The 26,075-nt window shown below is 40.3% G+C and overlaps 1 long non-coding RNA gene across 6 annotated transcripts in view; it reads right to left on the bottom strand.

The window, feature by feature from the left end:
* Nucleotides 1–2,101: 2,101 nt before the first annotated feature.
* The window catches only part of LOC127017640 (uncharacterized), a 195,829-nt gene continuing 171,855 nt past the window's right edge, over nucleotides 2,102–26,075 (bottom strand). For all 6 annotated transcript variants that reach the window (XR_007766631.1, XR_007766625.1, XR_007766628.1 and 3 more), the window contains one exon: nucleotides 2,102–2,205. This is a non-coding gene — a long non-coding RNA (uncharacterized LOC127017640). The remainder of the gene's footprint in view (nucleotides 2,206–26,075) is intronic.

Raw genomic sequence — 26,075 nt, 5'->3', positions numbered from 1 at the left:
GACACAGTAACAGATACTAAGGGACTCAATGCTCAGGCGTGCTGAGGATTAAAATCAGCCTTTAGTAGCTTTAATCTGCAGCGACTTTCAAACTTTGCTGGACACTATGCCATGTAATTTTCTAAGAATTTAAGCAAATGTCAAAAGTTGAATATGTCCTTCCTTGCAATTCTTCATCTTTATATACAATTGGTATGATTAGGTGTGATTGGTTTTACAACATATGGACAGGCAACAGAGTTAGATTTACAGAAATTAGTCACAGCTGACAAATCAGAAATGAAAATTATCTTCCCTCCTCTCCTCCAGATTCAGCTGGGCTCAAACAGTTTCAGGTCTGCTTGGTGCAGGCACCAAATTTATAGCTTTGTGCTCCTCAGGGAACCTCCCATGTCCTAAGGACTTCCCAATAACATATGTTAGACCAACTTTGAGGCTATCCTATTTACAGACAAAAACAGACAAAAATTAATTAAGCTCAGGAGTATCCTAGGATCATCTTTTTCAGCTCAGCCCTATGGACAAAACTTTGTATCTGAAGAAATCACGACAGCAATCGAGAACATTGGTCTCACCGATCCAAGGCTGATGTGTGGACCCATGGATACTGCCCTCCAGCAGGAGCTTGCTCAGCTCTGCCATTACATGCAAGCCAGTAGCTGTTATTTTATTTGGCTTGCTACCAGCCACGCATGCTTCAACCAATTCTTTGGCAGCAGCACCGATTTCGGCACCTCTCCACAACTGGCCAAATGCTTCAAGGATTATTGGGAAAAGGAGTGATGGGAAGAGGGCCTAGCTCATGGGACTATCTCATTTTGACCTTTTTCCTGCGTGAAAAACTTATTAGGGTAAGAAACTTAACTATTTCCTTCAAGAAAGGAAGAAAAAGAGAGCGCGAGAGGTAAAAAACTGGGCAAAAAGTCACAATGATGAACTTGTCTCCCTTCTTCACGATGCTAGGCTGCACAACGGGATGAGTTTGGGCAGTTTAGCTTTCTCATTCGCAATGTTAAACCTATCCATTTTTCTCAATGGTAAGTTAAACATTAAAATGACTTTTGGCCTGAAAATTGCTACTTGCAAGGCAGGCAGAAGGGAAGGGTTTGCATTGCATTTACACAGGCACATAGTAGACAGAGGAGATGAAAAAAGTACATTTTGATAATCTACCTAAATAGACTGCATAGCTCTTCTAAAAACAAACTCCCTGACATGGCTGAGCTGCTCAGCTAAACTGGCAGTCCCGTGGCCTTCCCTTACTCTCCAGCCCTAAAATGAGTCCCCAGACCCTGCCATGAGCCAGCCCCAACCCCTAAACCTGACCCAGGAGCAAAGGGTGCTCAGGCAGAGGTAGGAATGAGCGACTGGGATGTGGGATTCCTCCTATGTTTGCAATTTCCTTTAGGAATCATCATCTGAGATTAGTTCATTATTCCAGAGTAAAGAGGTTTTGTTTTGGTTTTCCCAAAATTGTTTAACATTGGATATGCAACCCTTTTAATCTAACTACCCAAACAGAACACGTTATTTTGTTTCCTGATTACAATTATCTTATGCTTCCAATGCAAGTAATACCACTTAAGAGTGTCCCTAAAAATGTTCTCCATATGAATGGCATACCACAGATAATCCCAGCTAACTGAAACCTGTGCAATGGAAATTCACTCACTAGACTGACCGGGTTTTATTTTCTTTTACATTAATGGGACTTCACAGTATGAGGTAGCACAAAGTTTTGGGGAATAGTCACAAAGCATCTTAGAATTAGCAGAAGGACAGCCACAAATCAGTGCTGTGGGAAGCTGGACTTTGGGCACACCTCCCCTCTCTGATCTACCCCCCTTTAAAAGCAGGAAGCGAGCAGCAACAGCACCAACCATGGCTTTGGTTATAGCCGATAACCTGCTTTCAAACTGAGAAGATGAATCCAAATACTATCCTAGCTCAGAACTTCAGATGCTGTGTTACTGCTTTTCATGCTGAAAGGAAGCAAGGGTCAGATATTAGAGCGAGGTTTAAGCAGGAGAAAATAACAAAAAGAAATAAAATGTTGTTTAAGGAGTGCTTACCTGACTTAATGGCTTAAGGAGGAGCAGTGTCCAGGTGTCTGTGTCTATTTCTGAACTCCTGTGCACATTGACCTAACAACGAATGTAGGCGGTCATGTAGAAACCAATGCTTCACAAATTGTCCATAGTAATGCTGTTTTTCAGGTAATACAGAAAGGAAAAAAAAAATCCAATTTGCGCAGATGGTAAATCCACAGCTTAAATTAAAAGATGGTCCTTTATTATCCAAGGTTTAAATTGAGGCATTAAATGTGCAGATTTAATAAGCTCCCCCACAATTTTACTGCCACACCACTTCCACTGGGGAAGAGCAGGGTTGGCAAGGGGGGAAGGAGGATGGCATTTGAAAGCTAATACAAAACATAATTATTTTTTTTCCTGAGTGCAGAACATAAAATTCTTGCTGTAGGCCATTTAGCAGCCAAACTACTGACCACATCATTCCTATCTGAAAGGACACAATTCCTACAAATGCAAATGTCTCTACAGACTGACTAGACAACATGAAGCTACACAACATCAGGATATCACAGCTATATACAGCATTCAAAATCAGGGTTTTTTGCTGGTGAAACGTTGTTTCCTAGCTATTCCTATGTGAAAATTGCCATAAAACACATACACACAAAATTCAGCTACCACAAAGCCAAGACCTTTTATGCTTGAAAAGAAGGACGCTTCTGTTACATCTTGTTGCAGCAGAAGCTAAAATCACTCATTACCTTTCAAGGCATATCTCATTTGGCCCAGCTCTCTAGTAATATTTTTCCAACACTGCATTTAGGGAGTCAGTTGCTTCCATTTTCTTGATTACAGACGATTGGTAGTCTAAAACACATCACCACATTTATAGGCTGGGAGGGAGGGGAAAAGCATGACATTTTGGCCATACTGGCATTTATTGATGGTTGGCCTGTAATTCTGCTTCACTGGCATTTAATACGAGCAGTGCCACTCAGTTCAGAGACTTTGAATCAGGACCTTACCAGGGTCTGAATAATCAAAGACAGAGCAAGAGGCTGTATAACGCCTCCGGACAAGAGAAGAGACACAGTAGGGTCAGAATATTGCAGTGGATGATGAACACAGGGGAGCAGGAGCACTGCAGGAGCATAGCTGCGCGACCCATACCACCACACAGGAGTGAAGCAGCAATCAAGAAAATGAGGATGAATAAGCTGGGTGACTGAACATGGGAAGCTGAGAGTTTGGCGCCTGCAGGAGATGGATAAGATGAGATGGGGTAGACTCAGCAGAGAATAGCAGCGGAGGTAAAGCACTTCAGAGTAGAAGCAATAAGATAGCTTGCTTACTTGGGGGGAGGGGGGTTACAACACAAAAGTTGGTGCTACAAGAGGTTTGCGAAGGAGATGTAATTGGTGATATATCTTTAACATCAAACAAACCAAAGAAAATCTGTGGTTAACGTTATGGATAAGATTAAGGGTAGACATATTTTCTGTTAAAATAAAAGAAATGGAGTCAGCCACGAGGGCTTTGGCAAGTTAGATGGATCATGCCTGACTCCTGCCTTTAGAGACTTACCTGAAGAGCTGGAATTGTTACTGTGTTATGTTCTCTCTGACATTTTAGAGGGACAGAACAATTTCAGATCTGAACTGGCTGAACTGCTCCTAGAAATGTGCACACACACCCCTCCCTTGACTATTGTAGTGATTAGATGTCTCAGTTCAAGGCATGAAATTCATTGGGATAAATATGACTCCAAGTTTCAGAGACATCATCTATTCCATCAGGCATTAAACGAAGTCGTAAGAGGCAGAACTTGGGTGAGGAGCCAGAGCTGCTCCCCATCCTGGCAGACTTCCCCATCTCCTTCGGCTCTGCAGAGTCTCTAATATTTCCTCTGTGTTTTGTTTTAAATGATTCAGCTGGTTTACGCAGCCTAAAAAGAGACCACAGTTGTCCCTCTGAGCCTTGATAACCTGCTGCAACAGAGGAGAGTTTGCTCATACTGAAACTTTGGAAGAGATTCAGCCATCACAAACAACAACAGCGGGAAAGTAGTCACCCAAACAGCAAAGAAAAATGCCGAAGTTTTCATGCTACCACCAGGTGATTCAATTAAGAGAGCTGTCTGCAATGATAGATGAAGACTTAAATGTCTCTGTGGTCCCATAGTCAAGCTAAGGATATGCCAGAGAAATTTGAGGGAGGCTTATGAAATGGATTTAAAGCAGCAAGGGACTTGCAATGTTACTGCTTGAAAGCTGATTAATTCATTCTGGGGGTGTCAGATAGTACTTCTGCAGCAGAAGACAGAAAAGTGAGAAACCTTACAGACCTTAAACAAGTTCATCTAGCGGGTAGAAGTCCCTTATAACCAAAGCCCTTTGCGGTTTCAAGATTTATAGTAAATGTGAGCCTCTGAAATTAAAATTCACTGGGAATGATACCCATGTATAATGCTTTAGCATATAGCCTACGATTCAATAAAGGTTCTTCTTTATGAAAATTTGCTCCAAAGTTTTCTTAAGAAATTCATAATGACACCTTTAAAAAAAACTCTTCACACAAAAATATCTTGTTCAGGAAGCCTGATACAAATAATGAAATGAGAAGCACACAATAGCTGTCTGTACAGGGGAAAAAAAAAGATCTCTTGTTGTTTAAAATATAGGTGCTTAATGCTGTCTCTTCACCCACCACATTATCCATCTGCTTTCTGTTTGAGAGCATGCAGGAGAATACCCAAAGCAGAAATCCATCTAGCTCGTTTCTGGGGACTACTGGCATGAGATTTCTTTTACCATTTCAGCTGAGATATTCAAGGCTCCATGTATATGTTATTCAGAAGCAAAATGCTTCTTTATTCCCAAGGCTTCAGAAGTAGCATAACTGATTGGGACAGCACTACATATTTATGTATAGAAGAATAATTGCGTTCGCAATTCAGCCATCAAGGCTGTAACTCACATGAGGGTTTCCAGCTTACTCAATAAATCGCAATAATATTGGTTGCATTGTTTATTATTGCTAGGAAAGCTTCAGGAATGCATGTACCTTAGCACGGCAAGCACTGCACACTCACCCGTACCAGAAGCTGCTTGTGCAAAGCCCCAGCAATTGCTGGCAGTACACACTCCACCTGCCAGGCACTTGCACATGGCCAAAAATAGCTAAAAAAACCACTTTAAGGCTTAAGTGAGCATACAAGCCATTATCCTGTGTCTAGTCACTGCCTGCTGCTTGAAAAAAAGCTATTATTACACATGTAAAAATTCTTAAGTTGGTAAATACCACTAAAGTTGCAGGTTGCAAACGGAGACGGTGGCTACCCATATCAAACGGGCTCAAAGAGCACACGCTGGCTCCAACAGCCCAAAACAAGCCCTGGATTCCCCTTTATAGACATTTAATCACTTCTTTGTATGCCATAACCAGTAGAAAAATGAAGGGTGTCTCTACCAAAAATCTGCCATCAATATTTTTTAATTGGTTAATCGCTTTTTCCATACCCTAGGTATATACTCAACATCCTTAGCTGTACAATGTAAGCTCTTCACATTACTACTTTGGGAAATTTCCCCATCTGTACCTCCTTCTTGTAAAATACTGTGGGCATCTTGTATAGACCTTTGTTCGATGGACTGCGAGCATTCTGTACTCTAGTTCATCAGAAATGCTCTCAAACTCACCAGTAATTCACATAAACAGCTACCTAATTAGATTCTATACTTTTGGGGCCTGCATAGCCTTGCTTTAGTGCGTGCATGATGCTATATTTGGTTGTGCTTTAGATATATGCACAACAACCTGGTACTGTCCTTCCCCTCTGTTTGCACACCTCTTGGCGAGCAGTACACCACGTGTCCGGTCGCACAACACAGCGTTCCACATTTGTCTTCACTTGCCCTTTTAGCTCGCTGCCTTTTTCTCCTTAGTGAGATAAATGGTATCAGTTAAAGGACACAGCCTTTTATCAGAAGGGAGAAGAGGCAGGAGAAGACAGCAAGGAAAGCATTTGTCTGTACATCAGACAGAGAAAGCTCAGACATTTAGCATGGGAGTTTTTACATCTTTTCTTCTGTGTAGGTAAACCCACAAGCTTACCTTTCCTCATGGTACCACATAACAATACAAAACCATCCTGACCAAGGGAGGATAGAGTTCAAAAAGACAGACATTTTTCCTTAAGTCACTTAACTTGGAAAGTAGCTCAACAGATGCAGTGTGACTTAACCATAGCCTGTAGGAGCCTACTAAGTAGGCAGGCAGGGCTTTCCCAGTTCCCTCAGTGCCTTCTAAATTTTGAGACTGGAAATGTTTATGATGGAGCATAGTATCTTCTGCAGCACAGGGCTGTGTATTCAGCTGTTGAGCACCACTTCTCTGCTGCTATCAGTCATCAGCCTGTATTGAGTCAGAAAATGAGAAGCAGAGACCGATTTCACACTCCACCAAAATGAAAGAATTTCAGCCAGACCACGAAGCTAACGATCGCTGATGAAGCCTGGCAAAAAGTGAACAACTGATAACTTGACAGTTTGGTGGCAGAATCCACCAGTATTTTCTGAAGCCTGAGCCGTGTTCACGTGGCATAAATCATTCCTGCCTGAGATGTCTCTCACTTAATTAGCCATTTTGCAGGAACAAGGAGTCACTGCAGAATGTGTGCCGCAGCCAGAACGTGCAACTCCATCTGCCTAAAAATAGATACAGACAAGACAAGAGATGCAGAAAGAGCAAAACAAACTCTTCTCTCTCCCACAGATAGACTCACCTGGGAAGATGGACCGACATCTTCCCAAAGAGAAGCCTTCCATCTAAAATGCCCACTTAAATCAACACACTGTCTTCTGTAGCATATAGGTAGTAGTGTTCGTCTCTTTAAGCAGTAAAAAATGATATAACATGATATCTCAATGTCTAAATATGTGCTTATCCATGAATACTAAATCAGTAGTTGCAGGCAAAAAGGAGACGGGTTTTTACAGTCACATTTCTGCAATTGCAGTTGTACGCAGTCCATTCTGGAAAACATGAAACAAAACAATTTTGCCCCAATTCAGGTATTCAGTGAAGACAGGCTGTGTGTATGGGGAGGGGGAACAGCACCAAATTGGAATTTCTGCCCAGTTCAAGTATAGGACTCTACATAAATTTAAGTCATTCTCCATCATACTAGATGAATATCTAATTTGAATCAGTACAACATACCGTACAACAAATTCTTTAAGATTAAGAGTAGCTAGTTGAAGTATACTGCAGGGTTTGGCACACATAGCAGAGACAGGTAAGTTATTACTAGTACAACCCAATGTAACTAAAAAGCAAATTGAAGAGACAGCTGTGTACAAAAAAGTTAATGTAAAAAATGTCAGGTTATAAATAAGAAATAGTACTGTTGTTAAACATAAAATAGTAATAGAGAAGCTTGAGCAAGGGAAGGTTTTAGCACTCTGACTTTTTAGCCAAACCAGATACGAGGAGAGAGGGGAGAACATTCATTTTAGGCAAAACTAGTCAAGAGGCCTTTATCTTGCTTTCTTTGGAGCAAATCTTCCCAATAAAAACAACAGACACGATGTTTTCACAGAGACTAGGCTCATTTATCCTTCCTTGAAATGCAAGCATCAAAAAAATCACCATTAAAACCTTGATTAGAATCCATGGCAACAGGCTGAGCCCTGAAGAGCACAATGCCACTCTGCTCAAAGCTGGAAAATTGAGAGCAGCACACACACACAGCTTCTTAGCAAATACTAGGAAAGCTAGGAATAATATTGTCCAAAACTAAGCCTATTTTTTCTCTACAAACCTCACCCTTCAAGAAACTGAATTTACTTAAAGTCATTTCTTCATCCAAGAAAGAGGCTGCATCCAAAGCTCCTTCCTGTGCCCCATCATTTTATTTTATTTTTTTAGTGCCTGCTTTTGGCCCCAGCTCAGTGCTCTGACAGCATGAGCCACACAGGCAATACTTGCAGTGAATTCCTAATTAGTAAAGTTTTAACGAAGACAAACATTACACAGGCACAAATTTCAGACTGGACACTCAAACCCAATGTGACCTATTTAGGAAAAGTAAATAAAAAGACGAATAAGCTGTTCAGTCTTCAAGTTGTTAGTCTAGGTTCCAAATACTAAGGTTCTAAGTCTTGACCAAGGTATACCAATACACAAAACTTACATACTATGCCTTTGGGAGTGTCACAAATATCTATCCAAGAACAACACAAAAACCAGCACTCTAAAACACTGACATACTTTAGAAACTTACAGCACTCTCATTCTTATTTCCACAGCCTTAGCTCCTGCAGAGAGGTCAGGTAGTTTCTAATCAGACCCTGTGGCTACATTAAAAAAGATGTTAAAAATTACTGTGTTACGAGGTCACATCTCCCAAATAAAGAAGGCTAGGAAGTTTCTGTGGGCTGTGTTGTAAGAAAGCTGATGAGAAAGGTCCTTTCAAGCTCATCCATCTCTGGATTTCAGCATTCGGATAGATGGGCAGAGCATGGAAAGTCACAGCAATTTATCAGTCCTCTAATGCCTACTACAGGTATCATCTGGATTGCTGTGTGCCAAAGTTAAGCTTTGCCAGGTTGATTTGCTCTTCATTATACAAATACAGAGAAGTTAATTTGTTTATATGGAACCACTGTTATTCATAACACTCACATGCACAAACATTTGTTTGCATGATACAACTCAGTTGATCACAGGCTAGAGATAACATGAAGCATCATCTTCTCAACAGATCCCTCCATTTCTAGAGCTGCCAATATACCCAGGACTCAGAGAAGCAGCTATACGACTGTCTGCAAAACTTTCTGTTCAGCTGCCAGTATATCTGCATTGTCCCTAAGATCTGAGGCGTTCTCTCTGTCTTCATAACTTCCCATCCCTGTTTCAAACCTTGCTGTGTCATTTCATTATCCCACATGCCCAGGACTGCGAGCAATTGCTACTCATTTAGATGAAAAAGGATTTCTGCTGAATAATTTAAAAAGAGAGTTCTTCTCTCCTTGCTATATTCTTCAAAAAAAAAAAAAAATCTGTAGAACATGCAAAAATAATAGCCTGCTTCTGCCAAGGAGGAACTTTAAGAAAATATATATTTCTCTTCTGTGTTGAATTTTTTAAGTTGAATATACACAATAAAATAGCACTCTTCTGCCCATTACTCCCCTGGTGGGATCACAGATGGCTTGAACTCTTTAGTCAAGTCTAAAGAAATCATCCAGTTATGACAACTGCTGCATTTGTTCAGTGTCTCAGTTGGAAAAAAAAAAATGAAGAGAAGAGAGAGAGCAAGAGAGAACGAGGGGGAAGAAGAAAGGGAGAAAGCATCCTTTACAGTTCTAGTTACAGGTGCTGTGGACCTCAGCACACTACCTTACTCATTTCCGTGTCCCACAAAGCAGCCATGTCTACATTATTCTTGACAGACTTTCTCTGGGATGGATGCTCTTTTCATGTAAACACATCAGCTTGCTCACTTTCATTATTCCTCTAAAATTTTTCTCAAATTGTCTTTCTTGTCCCAACCACCTTGGACACAGAAACAGATTAGTCCCTGACTTGGTACAACAGCCTTCTGGGGTATGGTTCTTTGCATTTATGGGTTGTTAGGTTTGGGGGGATGGAGGGGGGATGTCATTATTGTCACATCACCCTCCAGTCCTTTTTTGTAGTTTATTTTTAATCCACAAACTTCAGGGGTTTGCATCCATTATTAAAAATGTGGAGAGAAAAACATTCAAAGGCAGCTTGTCCACAGACCTGGAAGTTCCTTTCCAGGTACCACAGAAGAATTTTACTTTTTTCCTTGTACCTGTAGCATCCAGGGTAGCTAGAGGCAAGGCACCTAGCCAGCTGCCCTGCTCTGAAGATCAGAGATATAATACAATACATGCCACAAAAAGGATGACTGAAGGTGATCTGAAGTTTCTCTTCCTTCCTATTTTGCAAGCATACAAAAAGCAGTATTGTTGAATTGGGGGAGAAGAACTTCAAGAGAAGTTTTATTTTTTTCTCAAATTGAAAATTCAAGGAGTTTAACCCTCATTAAAATGGGCCAGTTCAGCTGGATTAAGTGGCATGATATAAAGCTGTCAATGCTGGCACAGTTCCAGAGTTGAGAAGCACACAGCACTGGTCCTTCTCTCCTTAAGGGGCAGGTAAAATCCTGCACCAGGAAGAGAGGAAGCAGGCTTTTTTTCAGAAAGGACAAAAGGCAACAGGCACAAGGTGAAGTGAGGAAAATTCTGATTAGATATTGGGAAATATGTTTCTTCATGGATTACTCAAACAGTATGAAAGGTGCCCAGAGAGGCTGTGGGATCTCCATACTTGGAGATGCTCAAAACTCAACGGGACATGGCCATGACATTAGGCCATGGCCTAATCTAATGTTGAAATTAGCCCTGCTTTAAGCATGAGGTGGGATGAGATCGTTACCCAAGGTCCCTTCCAACCTAAATTATTCTATGATTCTGCAATTCTATCAAAAGAAATCCAATTCTTTAAAGTCATTCCTGTGACTTTATCTCCAGAGCTGCAACTAAATACATCACTATAAAAATACAATGAACTGACAACAAACTCATTGTGTAAAGATAACATGATGTAGTAATGATTTCAACTAAACTGAATTTAAATTATTCATTTATCTTCTGACAGCCCTCAAAATGGTCTAATTCTTTGCTTTTCCTCTTTCAACTTCAACAAGGCAGAAGAGGTCATCTGAGAAACCTGTATTGTTACTGTTCTAAAAATCCCGGCTCTGATTTATCTAAACTTGCCTAATCAGACTCTGATAATAAAGAGCATGTCATATGAACAACTTAAAGGAGTTCAAAAAAGTGTTGTAGTGGTTAGAGCTTGCAGTACCTGGAGAATTCCTCCTAATGTGCTACCGATAATAGTTAACACTTCTATTAAATTTACTCCCTTGAGGAACTTAAATTAATAAATTCCTGTCTAGTTATAAGGAGACAGTTAACTTTTGGAGGCTGGCAAATCTACATTCAAGATTGGTCACCATTTCTCTTGTTAAAACCTACCAGAAGTGATATGGATACAAATAATTTATTTATTTTATGGACTTTTCCCTTCCTTCCTCCTTACTGGCCCATACAGGAAAGCGGGCTTCACTGCCTTTGGGACCAAAAAAAAAAAAAAAAAAAGGACCTTAGGAGACCAGAATATATTTCCCTTCCTGAGCTTGACTTACTTTCCACAGCCAAACCAATACTACAAGTCCCTATAGTTTCTTTCAGTTACAGGGAAAGGAGGCTTTCTGCTAAGACAGTCCTGCATCTCCAACGGGAGTCACCATCAGGCAGCTCCCAACACAGATTTCTTCTCCAGCAGTGCTACCAAGACTCCACACACACAGGCAGGAGATGCAAATCCAAGGGATACCTTCCTTATAGTAACATACTCCTTCATGAGGCACCATAGGGAAACCTTTCCCCCAGGACTTACAGTTTGTACTGTCTCTTCAGGGTGTTGAAAATATTCCTTTCCCAATCACTTTTACACACTCCTTCACCATTCATGGCTGAAGGCTACAAACTAACTATACTGGAAACTAGTTGTGATGGGAAGGAAGGGCTGCTCGGCTGCACAGCTTTCACATACACTTACTCAGCAGGTGACACAACCGGAGAAACACAAAAGCAAACTAAGGAGAAAATGATTTCCACGTAGTTTTTTGTTGTTTTTTTTTTAAACTTGGAAAGCTCTTTAAAGCTGGCACTGACATAAATAAGGACCTGTAGCTTTTCAAAAAGCATTTCAGCTGTGCATATAACTAAAACCATAGGGAAGATTTAGAGCACAAAAGAAAAAGAATACAATATACAGGAAGCTGTACTAAGGCATAGCTTCCCATTGATGTCAAAACAACAGCACAAGAGACCATAACAAAGACTTATGGGGGGAAGGAGGAAAATAACAGTCGTCTTCATCAAAACTCTACTTAGAAAACTCCAGAAAGTTGCTATGCCTATTAAAATCAGACATAGGAACCAAAACCCTTTAATTTACTTCCAAAAATACTTCCAGTACAGGAGCAGCAGATTTATAAATGTCAAACCATGCTATCAGCTGAAGACCAGCCGTATCTTCCAGACCCAAAGTCATCTTCTGGTCCCTGACAAGCTCTGTAGAGCTTCTTGGATTTAAGACACATGTTTAATTAAACGAGTATGTTTCTTTCCTAAGGTACATCACCTCCTACTTTCCTTCTTTAGGTAGATCTTTCTCCCATCTCATTTTACCATTAATCACAAATCCAAGAAATGATTGTAATTATCCAAAACAATTGATTTTTTACATAGTCTTTCCCTGGGGACATAGCACAAAGCTACTCGTCATTTGAGAAGAAAAAAAAAAAAGACGTGCAGTTTCCCTACAAGTCCCTGAAGCATTTGGGAATGTTTTGAGAAACAGAAAGTACATGTTCACACATAAAAGCAAATGACCACATCCCCTTGGACAGTGAATCTTAGTTGTGGGCACAAATATTGTTTGTTGGGCTGGCAAAGGGTGACATTGTGCCTGAGAAAATGAGCCCACCAGAAACCCGGAGCACTGGGAAGTACAGTGCAGATGCTCCTGCTCTCTCTTCGTGCTGTTACCGAGCTCCATACTATCCAGGTTTTATTTACTATCAGTGATTTTGAATTTTCCCATGTGATAGAGGAGTGCAGCCAGTCCCCAAAGAGCAACGAAGCAGCTTTTCAGATACTTCATGCAGACTGAAAACAAGAACAGAGGATCAGCAACAGAGCTCAAAATGAAGCTGTTCTCTAGCTTGATGACTGTAAAATGAGTTAAGCAATTTCTTTTTATAGTGCAATGTAGTTACTAACAACTAACTAATTTACTAACTTGCAAAGCTCTAAGAAAACAGCATCAAACAGAGATGGTATTTTCATTACCCACCTTAACTTTGGATTTCCTGACCTTGAGTACCACAGCCTTCTGTTGCACGTGAGCTATTCTGCGTGGCCTTAAGTCCTATAGATTAGATCCAAATGAATCTTTTTCAGCAAAAAGTAGTCTGCCACAAACATGTTTTTTATCATCACAAAACTATTTGAAAATCTGTGTTAAACTTGGTTCAAGACTTTGGCTGTGGGAAACAAACACAGTGAAAGCAGCAGGTGACTTTACCCTCCCATTCAGTGGCTAGCACACTTATGCAGGTTGTGGAAGACTTGAATTTCATGTCTTTTTCTGCCCAAAATAGCAGAAGAATGGCTTAGCTATGTGCCTAGAGGGTTTCCCGGCCAGGCAGATCAAGACTTCTGTTGATGCATAATTAAGCACTGCATAATTAAACAGTTGCTACCACTGGGAGGGAAGCCCACGCACTCCAGCGAGTAGGCTGCAGCATCCTTCTTGCTGTCTGTATATGCAAGTAAGCCGTGCCACGCAAACCGCTCCAGCAGCATGGACTGAGGGACACATGTGGTGACAAGGAAGTTCACCTGGGAAGTAAGACTTTGATTCATGTCTCTGCCTGACGTCTGGCCATTACAAGACTTTCACCTCCAGAGGAACAGTCGGTCAATCATGAAGGAGACCAGTCCTCAGGCTGAAACTGCTTTGTTTTCTGCCAAGCAGACAAATAATCCTTAGAAAGAAGTTGGGCCCAGAGTCTAAAAACTTATTTCAGAAACATTAGGTCTGTATTTTTTGCTAAACCCTATCTCTGTTCAAATAGCATTAAAATAATAATACAAGAACTTCTTGTTCAACAAATTACAACATCGGAAGAGTAAGGAGAAACAGCCCCCACTGATGAATGGAGGAAGGTAAATACGCTGCGACTGCCTCCACATTTTATGGTGTCCCCATAAACATGATGCACAACAGTAATAAAGTCAGACTAATATGATATGAGAAGGACAGTTACAACAATACAAAGTGGTCAATCATGTACCTGGCCTGACAATTTTATTACTGCAATGGGTCATTATTACAACGGGACATTTTAGCTCACATAAGATATTTCAAGGGAAAAAGATGACTACAGGACAAGGTACGTTACTAACGCAATAATTTCATCCCACAGTTGTATTTCACCAAAAGGAAAAGACAATAACATGTCATAAGCCAGAGTGACATCTAAACCTTTCTTCTGAATCACAATAAGCCTTTTGACATAATATTACAGGAAGCCTTTTGTTTCTCCTAATTCCCTGTCACAAAATTTGACTCTACCTAATGAATGTACCTATGCAGAAAACGATACCTTTATTGGCCTGGAACAAAAAGAGTTTTTCTGTGGTTCTTTTCTTACAGATAATCATTTGCATGTCTACACAGCTTAGACAACCCATTACCCACTTTTTAAACTGTTTATTATTCTCCCAATCTGTTACGCACTGTTACTCTTCATGACAGCACTTTCAAGGTGGAAAAAAACTCAGAACTTCAGAAGCAGACGAAGAAGAAACCCAGAACCCACATGAAGATCCGCTGTATGACTAGATCTCCAAAATCTGGCCTTCTCAGAAGAGTCCACTCCTCCTTCCCTCCCTCTCCCATCATGTGATTTCGAGTTTTCTGAAGTTTTCTGTGAGTCAACACACGTTATGGCAAAAAAATGATATTCTGACTTCTCCTGTTAATCTCATCCTTCTCACAATATAATTTTATCCTAAACCAGGGGACCATATATTTATACATAGTTGCATACCACAAAAGCAAAGAAAAGTTTTGCAGTGTACTGACAAGCGTTCCAAAGCCAACAGCACCTACTTGCCATACAGCTGTGCTAAATTAGTATTGTATACTGCTACACACAAGGGATGAGAAAAGATGGGATGGAGGAAAGGGTAGAAAGGAGTAAGCGAGGAACACTGAAATTCATCCTTGAATCATTTAGTTGAAGTCAACAGAAAGAGTTCAGAATGAATTTGATCCTCTGTAAGGGCTTATCACTCCTCCAGGCAAACAATAACTTTTTTTCTTGAGAAAAAGTACAGATACCTGTATTTCAGTGTGACAAACCACAAACACGCTACTAGATTCTCAAATACTCTGTGTCCTCTTCTGAATTGGTCAGAGCTTCATCTCAGGCAACCAAAGGCAGCAAACATTCACTGCATAGTTCCTTCTAGAGGCATAATATCTCGAGGTACATGAGCACGCATCCTCACCCAGTATTGCCCATACAAGGTTTTAATTGAATGATATCCTGCATAAGGTCTAAGAAGCTACCGATTCATTAAAAAAAAAAACTGGGAAAAAAACCCACATTTTATTAGTATTTTTATAGCTTTGTCTTTAATAGATAAAGATAAAGCAGTGTAAAGATAACACACCTATGAAAAAATTACAATGTTGGTTAAAAAAAAAGGATGGCTGTTGATAACGGTATGAATTTGAAAGTACATTGAGACTGTATCAGATGAGGTTTATCACGTACCTCTGAAAATAGTCTTTTTCGGCCATGTTCCTGCAAGCCTTTTTGAGTGTACTTAGCTTTCACATGCATAACAGTTTAACTTATTTCATGAGCATCACAGAGGCCACCCTCCTCCAAAAGAAACCAAACCACCTATTATGGGCTGCAAGGCCATAGGGTAGATGTTATCCTGACTGAACTCTCCTTATTGGGGAATCCTTCAGTGGCTTGGAGCCACCTCATTGCGCCTTGCTACGGCAGCAGGAGCAGCTGCAGCTCATTCATCCTGGTCTCTCTGGGTATATCGATAACCTCAAGCCAAGCAGAATCATGAGGGTTGGGGCTAACAGGCACACACTGCCCACTTTGTAGAGAGTTTGGGGCCTTTTCGCTGTGTACTGATACCCCATATGCTATACGGATACACGACTGGGACAACCCTATCAGCCTCTGCCTAACACTCCCCTTCCCAGGGCAGCATCTCCAGACCATCGAAACAGAGCATGGGTGTTCCTCGACATGGAGGCGAGTGGGGTGATTGGCAGAACCAGAAAGGAGTGTGCAGCTGGGATCAGGCAAACGTGATGCACAGGCCCATCGGCTGGGTGCGTGGGCATCCCATCCTAGGCTGCATGGCTCAGGGTGGGAAGTCATAAGCCTTGAATCCAGTGCTTTTGCACCCAGATGCTCCCCCCAGTATTGAACCTAACATAAGTCCTCGCAAATGAAAACAAACAAGTCAAAAGAATGACCAGCTACAGACGAAACAGGTGAAACGCTGTCTTTCAAGTAAAGCTCTAAAGAGGGATAGATTTAGTGATTTGCTACATTTGTGCCAAATGTGTGTGTCTGTGTTCTCATAGAATGACAACTGCTGGACTCTTTCAGTGCAATAGGAATCAATGACAAAATTCCTGATGATTTCAAGGGCTGAAATATTCACCATATAAAGAGAAACTACTTGGAGTCTGCACTCCAGAAGACACTTCCACAACTCCTCGTTGTCCAGCTTAATTGCTTGGATGGGTAACAAACATCAGATATTAGTACGTTAGCGCTGCCCTACACAGTGACAAGAATCTTCTGCCCTGTTACTCTAAGGAGGACATGAAGGTAATGGCCACTCCCTTGGAGACATGCAGGATTTCATAGCAGCAGAACAGAAAATTAAGCAAAAAGGAAAAATATTCCTGTGCTAAGATACTTCTGGACATGAACCAAAAATCCTCCCTTGAGCTAACCACATGTTGTTTCAATACCGGACTACGTCATTATTTACAGCATTAGGAGCTATTATCCAATACAGCAATGCTTCCAATTTTTAAAGTCTAGAGAGGATGTTTCTGATTATATAAACTGTAAAAGGAATACACAGAGATAACAAGAGTGAATAAATTGCATCCTGGTAGACTCAATGTCCACGAATTCCTGGTCATGAGTCCCGTTTCCCCTAAGTAAAGCCAACAGCTGGATGCAAACTATAATCTCACTGATCTCTGTAATGAATATTTCAGAATCAGACTCCACATCCTACATACAGCTGAAGCCAGTCTCTCTCTAACAAAAGTGCCACAACCCTGTGAACTCAGCAATGGAGAGAGGTCTCAGCTTGAAACAATGTAAAATAAATTATATCTATTAAATGCTTCATTATGCCATGTCTAGTACCTCTAAGTTTATTCTCCCTCATAGACACAAGAATGTGCAGTAATAAAACTGATTCAAAAATGATTAAAAAAAAATCATCTGTTTTCATCCTTTTAAAAAAAACAGATAAATTGCGAGCAAATTTCCACCTTCAGCAGTTTTCCATATATTCCCCCTCAGTGGAAATCTAATTGCAACATGTAGATCAACTTACTTTTAAGTTCATTTACAAATATGGCAGCCTCTATAAAAGCATCAATCAAAGCAACAACACGTATCTTTTAATTAACTGGTACATCATAAAGCAAAAGGCTGTTATCACTTTGCAAGAGTCAAAACATATTCCTGCAGGGCAAAATTCAGCTTCGGCGTATACGAGATAACTGCTTTCAAATGGTTTTATGTTTCTAAGACAGATGAGCTTTCAGTTAAAATTCCTTCAGGAAAGCCTCCGTGCTATCCCAGAGCATACACTGAAGGACTATTTCGTGTCTTCCAGTCTAATGGGCACAGCATTGACTTCTTAATCATGTCTCTAGCATGTGCTGGCAGGGAAACATGAACACATACCATGGTTAATTTTATTTTGTGCCTAAAGATGGCAGATTTTTCTCACCATGAAAACAACCACTTCAGCACTACCCATGATTTTGTAACACTGGGCAGCAAAATGTTGGTGGGGTTTTTTTAGGTATATGCTGCTGGAAGAAAGAGAATTCAGAATGACTCAGATCTTACTGTAAAGCTGATGGAGGATCTTGCATTTATTTGGAGCTGCAGCAATTCATTATAAAAAGAATTACACACATTAGTTTCTCCAAGGAGCAGTATGTATTTGTTAACTAAGAAGCGTCTGACATGAAGCATCACTGCAAGGAAAAGGAGACAGACATAGTTGCCGTCATCTTATCTTTTTTCCTACATTAAACAGATTAAATTAGTTATACCTAATTTGCAGTGCTTTATCTTGAGCAATCAACTCCACAAATAGATGAGGCCAGTAGGTCCTTTATTTGGGATTCTTTGTTCCATGCTGGCAAAGCACAACAGTCATAAAGCCAACTTAAGCATCAATGGCTGCTTTATGCTGCCCAAGTGATAAAAATGACTTAGAGCTTATCAGTCAATATGCACCTCAATTTATTAGAGGGTAATTTATTCTAGTTGCTAACGTAAGTGACTGGAAATCAGAAATCTTTAGCTTGTTTCCTCCTGCATGTCAGCTTCCCGACTTGAAACGATTTTGTTCGCATGTTGTTGCAAAGTTTATTTATAATTTTATATCCGTCTGAGAAACTTTGAGAAATCTTTGTGGGGAAACTGCAGTAAACTGGATATATTTGTTCAAGTGCTGAATTATCTTTTATTGTGCAAAGATTTTTACTCTGTATTAACTTTGAACATGACCTTTGGTTTATGCTGTAGTCACCGCATTGAAATAAGACTGCCAGGTTGTGAACTCACCTTGAAAATGAGCTAGTGCCGAATGATGGTTCTGCTCAAGCCAGTTACCAAGACGTACTGGGGTACATCAGAGTGGGGTAGTTGTGGGTCAGCCAACAACGACTAGGGATGCCAAATGACTCCTGAAACCACCAGTTTTCTTTGTGTAAATTGAAAGGCACCTTACCAGAAGGAATCTTACGGCACCAAAGACTCTTGAGATACTCCAGGCTTAGGACAGAGCATGATCTCCAAGGTGATGTAGCTTTAGATACCCAAAACCTGAAAAAAATGTGGTATCCCACATGTGGGATCTTATCATGGAAGCGCGCAAGAATGCCACTAATGGGAAAAATCAGTCCATCAGTTATTACTCCAAAAGGGCTCAAAAATACACAGGGTTCAAATTTAAATACATTGAAACAAACAGACAACTCTTCCAGTAAGAAGATGAAGCCATGTTGCAATAGAAGATGGTTATATATTGATGAAAAGTGAAGCACTGCTGTCGCCTCTTTTGCTATTTCCCCAAGAAACCATCATGTAAAATTTCTAACTGAAGACAGTTGATGAATGAATTCATTTACACTCTATTTAAATATGTTGGGCTGGAAAGCTTTTGCAAAATCTAACAAGGATGGCTAACATATACTATAAAAAATACCTACTTTTCCATTGTTTATGAATTAACTTCATAATTTCATATAAATCTATTTTGTTTTGGCATTCTGAATATACATATTTTTAAAACACATTAGCAAAGGCACATTGCTGCATATAGTCACTGTCAAAGCTACATTCGTTTATGAACTGTTACTCAAAAATTCAGGAACCTTAAAATATTGTCCAAAAATAGTTGGTTTTCAGTTTGTAATGGACAGAGCAAACATGGAACTTCATCAGGATTTATATTTACTTAGGAATATTCCATCTCAATTACTTGTGCAAATTAGGACGTTTATCTTATATTAAAGAGATTTGCCTTGACACAAGTATCATCATAAATATATCAGAATGTATAAATCTAGTAGCTATAAAATATTTGAATATCATTCTAAAAATGAGTTCGCATTTGAAAGCTCAGAAAACTGCATCTTTATTCCAATTCTTCAGAAAATCATAAATTAGAAATTAATCAGGAGCTATATTCGCCAAAAATAGTTGAACAATATACAAACAGTTATGCTGCTTGCTTCAACACTGCTGCCATATATTGCTTCAAAAACATTAACATTTAGCCTGTTGTACAGCCACTATAAATAGGGAAAATAAAATATATGGTTTTGAATAACTATGACCTTTCATATGTTTTTCAGATCACAAACATCCAGACATTTTTAAAAACAAGATCAATAAAGCTGGATTCTAGAACATCTTCTCTCTCTTTCCTAGCTAAAATTATAAGTCTCAAATAGGAATTGAGCTCAAAATACACTGAGACAAATCAATACGAGTGCCACTAGAGCACAGATAACTTCTCTGAGAGGCAACGCAACTTATAGCAGGGAGAGCCCCAACAGAGGGGCCCATAGCAAAGGCAGAGCAATCCTGGGAGAAGGCTTTAGCCTCAGCAAGTTGGAAAAGATATGGATTCACTCTCTCCATTTCACACTTTTTCCCAGCAGAGCTCTGGTGCAAATTAAATCTGCAGTTTGTGCAGCAGTGGGAGAAGATCGAAGTAATTTAGTAGAAGAAATCCCAAAAAACCTCCTTTCAGATACGAATCCCAGACAGATCAATTTCACTTGTTCCTTGCAAGCGCAAAATGCAAACTCCTGTCTAATCACCACAAACGTTTGAAATGCTGCAAAATCAACTATTTCATGAAATAAAAAGCTTCAATCACAAATACATACCCTTGGATTCACGAAAACGGCCTGGCCACCAGGAAAAGTGCCAGGCATACCAGCATCAGACAGACACAGGATTACAAAGAGTCTGTTAAAATTTCTCCTCACAGCTTCACAGCATATCAGGTCTCTTTATCAGTGGCTGAACACTAGCTTCTTACACCTCAGCTTTTATTGTGCTCTTCTCAGACATGCCTTTCTCTTACATAAGCTTTCAGACAGTTTCTAGAAAGAACAACTGAATGGCTAAATCATAAAAAGGTTTTAAAATAGGGATAACTGCATAACTTTCCTCTGACTCAGGGTGTCTGACAAGATCTCAGGTATATATGAGCACTTTTACCTACACGAGTGTTCTGGTGCTGCTCAGACTGCAGGGCTCAGCACAGAGATGCAGTGATTCTCCAGGCCCGCTTTGGAGGTTACCTTCTTGGCAGGTCAGAAGTCACAGCTTCCGTTATGGGGTGACATTATGATTCTCCGAGCAAAGACAGTGAAAGCCTCTTTTAAGTTGCTTGCACATGCCCAAACATACTGTAAAAGGACTTGGATGAGTGGGAGCAGCCAGGCCTTCCTCAATTTTTATGCCACACATCTCTCAAATGGTGGCAGAGAGAGATTCGGAATAGCTATTTTCCACCAAGAGTTGGTCAGTCAGTGTGGTGGGTCACTCTAATAACATCTCCTCAACACTGATCTATATCCTATTACTGCCCAAGCTGCACCTCCTGCCTTTATTGACGGCTTTTAGGAGGTTAGCCGGAGGGGTGAGCACCCAAAGGCAGTCACTAGCAATCTGCCATTTATCAAACAAGCTCAGAGCGTCTCCATAGACATGCTAGCACAGCTGCACCTTCACAGGGCGTAAGGTTTTTGGAAGGCAAAACCAGGGCAGTGAGACACTATCAAGCATGTTATTCCCCTCTGCAGCATCGTTGTGCTTTCTAGGGGACTGCAAAGAACAATCAGGAGAGCAGAACTTTTCACTGGTGGTACATAAATAAATAATTTGGCACTGAATGACAAGGCATAACAAGCATGGGTAAGAGAAGAAACACATGTTGTGTGAATAGGAGACTCTCCAACAGCCAGTTATTACCACCAAGTCCAATGTAAACAGTCTTTGCTGCTTTTTCCTGGTATTTTCTTTTCCAGGTAATCCTCTGTTACATGGTCACTTGAGAGGGGGCTGCAATTATGGGGGAAAAGTAACCTTTGCTTCCCTGTAATGGGGTTCACAGGAGCCTTAGGACTGTTTAATTTCCGTACGCCTCCTGGAACAGCCCATTAATGCATTACCGAGGGGACTGTAGTTGTCTATAACATGCAGTCATCTTCTCCCAAATTAGTTTCAGCATGAATTGGACGTGGCCACAAGTATCGCTCATAAAGAAACAAGGAACTGAGGAAAGAAGGATGAATGAATGTTAGTGCTATTCAGTAAAGACTTTGTGTCCCCTCTCCTGGTTCTGGCCACCTTTTTGCCTTCTTTTGTCCCCTCTTCCTTCCCACTTACTGCTTTTGTGAGTAGAGAGACATTTTCAGGAGGGATTTGAATGAAGCAGAGTGGTTCACCACAAGCTTGCAGAAAGGTGTCCATGCTCAGAAGGTAGTTCCTGGTGAGGCAGGAAAGAGGGATATGGGGAAAAGACTAAAGAAGGAGTGGAGAACACCATCACTGACACAAGGCACAGGAAATGACATGGGCAAATGGAACAAACTGTGATCAAAATGAAGGGCAAGTATGAAAATTTTGGTATCAGTGTTTTGGCTAGAGCATAGCTTAGCTGGGTTAATAACATAGAAAAATAGAGACAGAATAGCTGGGACAGGAAACGTTTGGATCCCAGTTAAGAAATTTGACTGAAGAGAGAGAATGTAAACTTAGAAATTTTATTCAGCATGTTGTGACAATTTGGGGTGCACATTACATCCTGTACTGGTAAATAAAAAAAGCCCACTTTCGCCACCTGTCACTGTATGGCTTGTGTCCAAACAGCTGAACTCTTAATATCCCAAACAACACGGTCACATCCAGTCCGTTGGCTGGGACCACTCTCTGGGCTGTGCTAACTCTAGAGACCAAAACTGAGGGTGGGCCCCTGCTAACATTTTAATAGTACAGATGATTGCGAGGCCTGGCACTGTTTAATTTCCCACATGACCCAGATGTGAGAAAAGAAGCAAACACTGGAGATGAAGACGACTTGATCATTTGCCTTGATTGTGAAGACAGCGGTGGCAACATAAAACATCACAGACAAGGATATAATAGAAAGAGCTTGGGCAGAGAGATCATGAACTCTGATTTGGGAATGGCAAACTTGAAAAAATGATAAATACATATGAACACAAACATCCCATAGTAAAGCCTTGCCTAATCGTCCTTCAGCCTCATTCCTTCACAAAATTTTGAACATCAGGGGCTAAGACTTAGCTAAGGTCATCTAGTCTGATATCATCAAAAACAGATGATGTCTTGAAAACTCATATAACTGTTAGAAATCTGTTTTCTTCACAGCAAGAAAACACTGCACAGGCTTTTATGAACAGTAGACTAGTGATCTTGCTAGCTTTACATCAAGTATTCTTCATATTTCACTGTTTCAATGACATCAGAAAGTAAGAGATACAACAATGTGTGGATTCTGCAAATCTTGCATTTTTCTGCACTTTTTGCTGTTTCCCTCAAGATCCAGGCTTTGATATGAAAAAAAAAAAATCTAAAAATCCTTTTGTTTATATGTATTTACATTACAAAGACCCTTCACAGTAAAAAGCATTGCCCTTTTTTTAACTTAGTCACAGATACCTGCCTGGAGTGAAGAAGAGGGATGGTATTCCTCCCCTCTACTCACATCAATGATGTCTTAATTTCAAAGATTAGTAGAGACTTTGTAAAGGATATCATGCTAAAACTTAGATTAATCTGCTAGAGGGTCACCTTCATTATAGAAAAAGATTTAATTTTTACCAGGGAAGAGAAAAATAAGGACCAATCAATATAGTTGCCTCTGCAAAAGTCTAGTCAAACTACTTCATTTGCAATTCAGGCATATATGCACATTAACAACGGTAATTAATAATACAGTCCTGCATCTAGCATAAAATACCTTCAGTTTATTTCCTAGGGACCAAGTGGAAAAAAAAACTGACTTGGGCTTAAGAAAAGCCTTTACAAACACTACATACAGTTTATAAACTTATTTGTACACAAGTGGATTCATTTGATCTCTGCATAATTTTGGACAGTATTAACCACTGTTGATCATGTATTGAAAACAAAGAGCTGATTATCATAAAAAAAATCAAGGGGGGAAGGATGTATTTTTCCCTTAAAAAGCTTGGTTGTAAATAAGTGATTTTAAAAAACAAGCAGGGATGTGCAGTTTGCTGAATATCCCTACGCTGACTGTGCGTACGCATGGGTTAAACCTCTGCCATGTCTTCAGCCTGCACTTTAAGAAGCATCCCTAATCCTGGGTATTGATGGAATTAAGAGGTTTGCCTCCATTTCTCCTCCCAAATGTCTTCAACTTTGCCTGCACAGTAATAGACAAATACACACATTTGGAAAGGAACAGTCAGGTTTTGAAAGAGAGCACAAGTGAAACTGCAGCAAAAAAAGGTGCTCTTTACTCACAGGTGGGTTAAGCCTGCTCCCTAACGGGAATCCAAGGTCCTGTAATGCTAACAGCTCAGGAAAAGCTCCGACTAGCTACTTTCCATCTTTGAATTAAAAGGCAGATTTGCAAGATTCAGGCGAGCAGCAGGCAACTCTGAAGTCCCATGGTCAATAGCTCAATTGAATAAAAGACTACCAGACAATAGGTATTGTTTCTGCCAAGGAATGGGTTTTTAAGAGCTGTTTGTACCAAATGCCCCTGAAGCTCACCCAACATGCCATCTCAATCAACTTAGTAAACTCTTATTGCAAGAAGCACACCTATGCAGTATGATTTTGCTCAGCTTGTGTTTCCACAAAACAACTAGTTCTGCTTCTGAGTATAGTTTGGATACATTTTATGCTTCTTACGCATTATTATGAAACCAAGAATTCTACCCTTTTCAAGTGATAATACAGCCAGATTCCTCACTGTGGGTTACCTACATGAATAGCCCCTTGAGAACAAAAACATCCTCACCAAAACCAAATGTAAAAAACGCACCAAAATCAACTGCACGTGAAAATACTGTGTTGTTTATTTCTGAGTACATTGCAATGACTTTAGTTTTTATTAAGCTCTAATTGTTGATGACTTACCTGTAGTCTCTTTCCTCACTCCAGAAGTGAGGCACTGAGACCCTGCTCTGTGTGCCCCTGCTGAATTTTCAAGCCTTTTCCCCCCGAACTGACCCACCACACCTCGCAAGGTCAGATCTGAGAGCTGTTTAGGGTCTTATCAGATATTTCACTCTGAAATATCCACAAACAAGAAGGAAAGATGACGGTATAAAGTCACTTTGCTCTATAACCATGTGTGACGCAGAGTCTCACCATTTTATTACATTTTGCTACAGAAGCAACTTCAATAACAGGAAAAGCAGTATGAAAACGGGAGAACAGGAGTGAGTCTTTCCTGCTTTTAGCACTTAGAAATCTAGGGAAGGAGACACAATCAAACCACATCCACACTGCCCAAGCACAAGATTTCAGCAGCAAGCCAGCACGATTTTTAAAGCTTCACTCAGCTTATGTTCGCCCCTTTTGGGGAAATAGGTTGTAGCTCAGATCAGTCAAGCTCCTTCCCCCTCTCTTCCACCAGACTTTCTCCCTGGAGACTTTACCCCAGTACCTCTTATCCCAGAAACGGTCACAGACACAATGCTGCTGGGCACTCGGAAGGTGAAAAGTAATATAGAAATAATGCTCCAACAAAATGTACCTATTTCCCTAGTACCTGCATTCTCTATCAACAACACTAAGGACATAAAATTTTCAGTGCATGGGTAACCTTTGCCTTTTTCAAATCTTCCTGCAAAATACTCACCTCCTGATAAAAACAAAACAAAACAGCTACTATGCTGCACCTCTCTCCATACACACTGGCCGTAGATAGCTTTAAATAACTTGTGATGGATTACTGGAATGAATAACCAAAAAAAGCTAAGGCTGTGAGCACAGTACTTAGTAACACTCAAGGCTGAGGGTTACAGCTTACTTCTACTTAGAAGGAAATGCAGATGAAGGTTAACAAAGGATTCGGATAACAGCACAAGCAGTTCTGTAGGAAGTTCTGGATTGTAAGGGCATCTTCTGGAGGACATCCAGTTGCTGTCCAAAGCCCTGTACTTTTATTTTTCACAAAATGATTGCTGTCCAAAGCCCTGTACTCTTTATTTTTCCAAAATGATGTAATTGGAATCATATACGTATACCACAAACACCATTTCACTTTTACAATACAACGAAGCAAAACTGATGTGTATTGATCTGGCCATACAACTCTAATAAAGTAGAACTCTTTATACAGTGTGATTTCTCTTCTGATTGTGTTACTCTACCTTATTACTTGTATGCCACACATAATATTTTACTCATTCAGTGACATTAACAGTAACTTTACTGATACGGAGCACTGTGCTTATGTTCTTAATATGGGACAGAGATCCAGCAGTTTTATATTGAAGACATTTTCACTTGTTTCACTGAAACTGCTAAATGCCAGC

Source organism: Gymnogyps californianus, chromosome 6, assembly GCF_018139145.2.
Source record: "Gymnogyps californianus isolate 813 chromosome 6, ASM1813914v2, whole genome shotgun sequence".
Lineage (NCBI taxonomy): Eukaryota > Metazoa > Chordata > Aves > Accipitriformes > Cathartidae > Gymnogyps > Gymnogyps californianus.
This window is presented reverse-complemented; position numbering and strand designations above follow the sequence as displayed.